General features: G+C 50.6%; 1 pseudogene; it reads left to right on the forward strand.

Moving 5' to 3' along the window:
* Window positions 1-575, forward strand: part of LOC103600509 — a 1,913-nt pseudogene extending 1,338 nt beyond the window's left edge.
* Window positions 576-6,200: the final 5,625 nt, after the last annotated feature.

Here is a 6,200-nt window from a genome sequence, read left to right on the forward strand (position 1 = left end):
GGGAAAAAAAAAAAAAAAAAAAAAAAAAAAAAAGACGGCAGGAGTGGCGATGCTCATGTAAGTATCAAAGTCAATTTCCAAACCAGAAATTCCACCAGAGATAAGAAGAGACTTTTTTCTGAGCCAGTGGTGCTCCTCCTGCAAACACGGTGAATGTGCCTAAAACTCACTGGACTTTCTGCAGAAGCGTGGCAAGCACCAGCCCCACAAAGTAACCTTTCCAAACCAGAAATTCCACCAGAGATAAGAAGAGACTTTTTTCTGAGCCAGTGGTGCTCCTTCTGCAAACACGGTGAATGTGCCTAAAACTCACTGGACTTTCTGCAGAAGCGTGGCAAGCACCAGCCCCACAAAGTAACCCGGTATAAGAAGGGCAAGGGTTCTCTGCATGTCCAGGGAAAGCAGGTGGGCAGACCAAGGCAATTTTCCAGAAAAAGGCTAAAACTACAAGGAAGATTGTGCTGAGGCTCAAGTGCATTGAGCCCGACTGCAGGTCAGAGAGAGTGCTGGCTGTGAGAGATGCACGCGTGCTGAGCGGGGAGGAGATGAGAAGGGAAAAAGTGATCCGGTTCTAACCTTCATCTTTTGTTTTATTACAGAGACAATAAGATCTTGAGGTTATGTTCAAAAACAAGAGGAGAGACTTTCTATAATGATAAAGGGGTCAGTTCCTTAAGAAGATCTAACAATCCTAAATGTCTGTGTATCTAAAAAACAGCTCCAAGATACATAAAGCAAAAAACAACAGAACTGAAGGGAGAAATAGACACGTTCACAATGAGAGCTGGAAATGTCCACATTCCTCCCTCGGTGATGGATAGAAGAGCTGGACTAAAAGAATCACTAAGGATGTGGAGAACTTGAGCACAATCGTGAGAGCTGGTCCCCAAGAAGGTCCCACCTCCTGGTGTCATACCTGTGGGTAACACCCTCCACGTCGTATTTGAAATTCTTTCACAATTTCCATCTCTTGCTCTTTATGCCTCATTCTGCATAATTCCTTCAGACTTATTTTTCATTCCATTAATTCTCTCTTTGTCTGTGTCTCACCTGCTGTTAAACCCAACAGTGAGTTTTTAATTTCAGCTATTATATTTTTCATTTTCCAAACCTTGGTCACATAAAATTTTTATTCTTTAAGCATAGTACATACATTCTTTTATATTCTGTGTGTAATTCGAGTTTCAGAAGTGTTTGTGGTCTGACTCTGATGTTTGTTTTTCCTGGATCTGTCTCATGGAGACTTGTTTCCTCGGTATCAAATGATATTTTTATTTGTTACTTCATTTTTGTTGGAATCGTGTCTGTAGGACTCTCCCATCGAAAGCAGTTTTCTTCAGGAAGAATTTGTATTTGCCAGTTGCCTGGGGGCACCATCAATTCAGAACCTGGTTTTTAAAGACTCAGTTTGAGGTTTTTCTAACCATACAGGTAGTATAAATTTGGGCTACAAACCTACGTGAGAATTACTATGAGGTTATGAATCCCAGGGAATTTTTTCCCTCCTGTCCATGTAGGGCCATGCTCTTCCCTAGACCGGATGAAATAACCCACAAAACGCCCTTGGCTCGGTTCTCTGTGTCATGTCCTGGTTACTTTCAGATGACCTGCTGGCAAGACATGCTCCTGCCTGTATAAATGCCCCTGCCCTCCTCCAGGCTGCACCAGCGCTGCTGCATGTCGGTGGTGTTGGGTGTGTGACTTATGTCCCCTAGTTGTAGGTCTGGGACCTACGGCACCCCCAGGGAGCCCCCCTGAGCTAGCCTGCCAGCTTCTCTGTTTGCTCTGGGACACCACACTTGGGAAATTCAAGGTCACAACCACAGACACACAGCAAAAGGCTCTGTGAGAAAGCAGGGCAGCTCTTTTGGAAACACTGCAAATAAAAATGACAGTCAGTAACCTTGCTTGCCCGTAACCAGGCCAGTTGGCAAGGGCTGTTGCTGTGGGTCATTAGGGGCCTCCAGCACCCCTCACCAGGACCTGAGGATCGCGTGCCCACCTGCGAGGGGAGCCTCCTATTTCACCGGCAGCGCTGCAGGGTTTCTCATTACAAATGCGTTCCCTCGCCCTGCCAGATGTGAGCCACACTCGCCGGTGATGTGCCCCTGGGTTTCTAGCCGGCGCCTCTCAAGACACCGTTCACATGAGCTCGGCTGTGACATGCTTCCAAGCAAGGGCAGCGTCTCTGCAGAGGCAGATGTCAGCACCCCAGGCTCAGCGCCTCCACTGGTGACGGGCTCTCCAGATGTGTGTGCTGCTTTCAGTCGGGGAATCGCACAGAACGACAGTCGATGCCGTCTTTTTCTTTCTGAAAAACAATAAAGACTTAAAAACTGGCCCTAGAACTAACTGGCTTTTTAAAGGAAGTTGAGATGGGATTGAGGGATGGGGGAAAGGGACGGAATCACCAATTAGTGGCTCTGGAAGGGGACACAGGGACGTGGGTCTCTCAGCTCACCGAAGCTTTCGAACTTGAGTAGGGTTAATGGTTTTCTTGCCAGCCTGCAGTGGCTTTCACCACAGGAGGTGGCAGCGAGAGGGTCTCATGTAGCCCACCTGCCCTAAGCTCACAGCCAGCCACAGACAGGACACCACCCAGGTGGCTCCCGGTTCTTCCGGAATAGACTAAAACACACGCGCACCCTGAACACAGGAATGTGGTTTGTCATCCTGTCCCTGAGGGTGTGGCAGCAGGCACGTCTCAGCCACCTGGCTCAAGGTGGGTCTGTGCGGGGTGTGGGCAGGAGCTGCCTTGTAAGACAGGGGTGCATGTAGGAGGCTGCTGTGGGGACAGCACTGGTGGGGGACAGAGGGGCAGTCAAACTGGGACACACCAAGCACCTCGATCCATCTCATGGGGCTCTCCAGCTGAGATGGCTGTCCTCAGATGCGGCCAGGGGCTGGGCTTCTGGCACCCCACGCAGGCCAGCCATCGGATGAAGCTGTCCCAGCGGGGATGAAACTCGGGTCCCTTGGCACTTCCTTCAACCGAGGGCGTTTCCAGAATCTCAGCTGCCCGCCTCCTGCCACCTGGGCCTGAAGGCGGGACCCAGGGGCACCACGGCCTCTGCCACGGGGCTGTCTGCCCTTTCAGTGGACGGGACAGGAGGGAAAGCGTGCGATTAGCTTACCACCTCGCCAGCTGCCAGCTGTGTGGCACTGCAGTTTAGAAAGGCCTGGCGACAGGAGGAAGCCAACGCAGAGACTCTAACAGCTGCTCCTTCCACAGCGGTGGGCGCGCAGGGACCACCCCAGTCCTCCTGAGGACCCGGACCCAACGCTGGCGGCCGACTGCCTTCCTAAGCACATGGGGACATCTGGAGGCGTTTGACGTGACTGGCCCAGAGCTGCTGGTGATGGAGCCGGGCCTCCCTGGGCTGTCCTAACCTCCCAACTGTCAGCGTCTCTCCAGTGTCACGGTGCTGCCCTCGAAGTGTGTTATCTGTTAGAGAGCGAGGGAGGACACGTCTGCAAATGTCAGATTTCCTGCCCCGCCCCTGCCCCTGGTCGGTCCCCAGAGCCCCCTGTGGTGGCACAGGGCACAGCAGCGTCTGACAGACATTGGGAGGTGAAGGCGTTTCATCCCAGGGCTCTCCTGGTGAGAATCTTCTCTGCTCGTATTCTGCCTGTATTTACTCCTCAGACTGGGCTGATGTTTGCACAACTCTTCCTCCAAAACGCAAAACAAAATAACCCGCATACTGTGCACATGACGAACCTGCCACAGACATAATCTATAACCAGCTTCCCTACGTGTCCTCCCTGTGGCTCAGCCACAGCTCGGGGGATGACGGGAAAGGCTGGTGGGAGGGAGCAGGCCAGGAGGGTCTCAGGACCAAGGAGCCCTATTTGCATACGATAGGAGGCTCTAAGTGCAGGTGGGCACCTGTGCCATGTCCAGGGCTTGCTAAGGGCATGAGCAGCCAGGTCTTCTGGGAGACTGTGTCTAGGCCTCACCCTTCCCCTGGAGGGGGCTGTTTCTCCAGGAAGGGGTGCAGGTGGCCCTGGCATCTGCTTCTTTCTTTAAGAAACAAGTTACCAGTTAATGCAGCAAGGCTGGGGAAGGTTGGGTGTCTTTTCAATCGATAGAGAGACTGGGAAAGATGAAATGTGATGGAACAGGCAATACACACATGCACTGCACACATGCACACACATACACTGCATATACGCACACATGCACACATATGCAATGCAGACACTCAGGCAATGCACACACAGTCAATGCACATATGCACATGTATGCAATGCAGACATGCAGGCAATGCAGACATGCACATACAACACACACATGCACACACATGCAATGCAGGCACACATGCACACACAATACGCACATGCATGCATGCACACACATGTGCAACGTGCACATGCATGCATGCACACGTGCACACACATTTTACATAGAGGCGTTGCTGTGGTCAGAAAACACACATGAGCTCTTGGGAGAGGAGCCAAACCAAAAGCCCTGAGAGACCGGGGCACAAAGCCAGCAGCCTCTGCAAGCTGGAGCCTCCCTACATCTCTTCCACTAACGTGTAGTGCTGACTTCAGCGAGTCAATTAACCTTTCTTCTTTCCACTTGTAAGTAGAAAAGGACAACACAGCCCAGCTCAGAGGGGAGGCAGGAGATGAGCTCACATCTCCAAAGGGCCCCTCGTCATCAGTGCTGGGTCATGGCTGGGTGGTGGTACTTTTACGCAAAGCTGATGACTATTCGTGAGCACTCTCAACATCACCACCTTCCGTGGCCCCTCTGGATTCTGCTGAGTGCAGGGACGAGCGTGGGAAGCAGAGACGTCCTGGGCCTCGACACTCTGAGGTTAAGCACGTGCTCTCTGCAGATCGCCCTGGTCTGGTGCCACGTGAAGACACTTCAGCAGTGTGTATCTACTGGCAAAGTGTTAAAGAACAGGAATGGTGTTTGGGTGTGAGGTCAAGCCTCCACGGTGGTGGTGGGAGAGGGGGCTGACATTTAGTGGGCGCCTGGAAGCTTCTCGTCCAGTGTGACCGGAACTGGCATTTTGGCATTGGGTGTTAAGAAGTCCTTCAAAGTGGGGATAGCACACGGGGATATAGTCATGCCTTCCGCATCTTACTTGAACTTAAAACGTGAGTCTGTACCCGGCTTTGCCACCCCGTTAGTGAAAGGCCAAGCCCCCTCTTTGAAGATGGGCCCCCGCCTTCTGCTCCAGTCATTCCTCCTGCAGAAGAACGTGGTGTCTGTGCTCCGTCCCCTAGATCCCTTGTAGGGTCCTTCAAAGTGCAGCGAGAACTTAAAGGTACCATGAGTGATATGAACCGAAAGTCCTAGATTTTTACAATTTCTCTCGCTCTTTTACAGCTGTCTCATGAGTACATAATCTGAGAATCATTTATTTTGACAAACGCCTTTGCGGAGACTTTCCAAAGTGTTCAAGTTAATTTTTTTTTTCATAGAAACAACAATGCTCTTTCTTTTTGCACTCATATTTCATGGGCTTTAGTAATATTTGATTAAATTACACAATTACAAATTACTTGTTGTGATTGCCATGAGCAAAAGAGGTTTGACAACAGATGCACCTGACTTTGTAATACCTCTGCCTCAGCTGGTGACGGCGGGACTCCAGGGAGGACATGCGGGCCGTGAGTCTGCAGCTGGCCTCGGTCAGGAAGGCAGGGATGGTCCAACTGGCCAGTTGCTTAAGTGGAAATTGGGTAAGAGCGTGTCTACTGTATTTTACTTACTCTGCCTCATTTAATTCTTATGATAACCCCGAGTTTGCTACTATCACCTGTATTTTACAAATACTGTACTTGAAGACCAGAGAGGTTGGATTTCTCACCGAACGTCACACAGCTAGTGAGTGGCCAACTTGAAATTCCAGTCCAGCTCTGTTTTGCTGATTTGCAGGCTCACTGAGGACTGTTTTTTAAGAGCTAATTGCTTTACCCATTCTATTGAGTAAAATTTTAACAATCATATGCAAGAAAAGCTGAACTGCTTTCTTTCTCTTAAAGTAAGTTAAATCCAGGTTTGAGTATCCCCTTCTCAGTCGTGTTTTGGGGCTCCCCAGCCCAGGATCTTTGAGAGAAGGTAGGGTTTACATATAGACGTGGAAATCTGAGCAGGAGCCTGGTGCTTCAGTGTGGTGGTTGCTGTTTCTCCTAAATCAGCAGCTCGCAGCGTACGACCGCAGCACCTGGGTCACCCG

The sequence above is a fragment of the Galeopterus variegatus genome, unplaced genomic scaffold (genome assembly GCF_000696425.1).
Source record: "Galeopterus variegatus unplaced genomic scaffold, G_variegatus-3.0.2 Scaffold3374, whole genome shotgun sequence".
Lineage (NCBI taxonomy): Eukaryota > Metazoa > Chordata > Mammalia > Dermoptera > Cynocephalidae > Galeopterus > Galeopterus variegatus.